The following is a 653-nucleotide window of genomic DNA, read 5'->3' on the forward strand; positions in this document are numbered from 1 at the left end:
CCTAGCTCCTGATAAAAGGGATTACCCTGCTATGTATAATCAGGGCAGCGCAAAAAGTTGTTTTTCACAAGCATTTCTATAGCCAATTACACGGATGAAATTTATGTATGCTTAATAATTTTACGCAAAACAGCCTTCAGACTTTACCTATTAATTTCATCGTCTTTTGAATTATGAACATATTTACATCATAAGGGTTTTTTCGTTGTAAGGCTTTCTTTTTTAGTTGATTTTCAGCTAGCAAGACTTATCGTAGATGGCATAATAAGTCACACCCGGACAAGGTCGGGTTATACTGCTAGTAAGAAAATAAAAACGTCTTTGAAGTAATTTTTTTTTCTAACTCGGAGTTTACTGTGCGTAAAGGTTACAAAAGATTTTCTAATACAGTATATAATATATATTTATATACAGTAAAGAATGTAAGCAACAAAGTCTTGCTTCTTATTTCGTCTGATTTATGAGGAGTGGATCGGAAAATTTTACTTATTCATTTATTTATCTATTAGTTCTACCGTTATCTTTTTATTTTTTACTTGCTTCAGTCATTGGACTGCGCCCGCTTTGAAGTGTGTGATCGAACAAATTGACCTAATACTTAATTTTTTTTTTTTAAGTCTGATTCTTATCCTATCGATATCTTTTGCTGAACT

Source organism: Octopus bimaculoides, chromosome 9, assembly GCF_001194135.2.
Source record: "Octopus bimaculoides isolate UCB-OBI-ISO-001 chromosome 9, ASM119413v2, whole genome shotgun sequence".
Classification (NCBI taxonomy): Eukaryota; Metazoa; Mollusca; class Cephalopoda; order Octopoda; family Octopodidae; genus Octopus; species Octopus bimaculoides.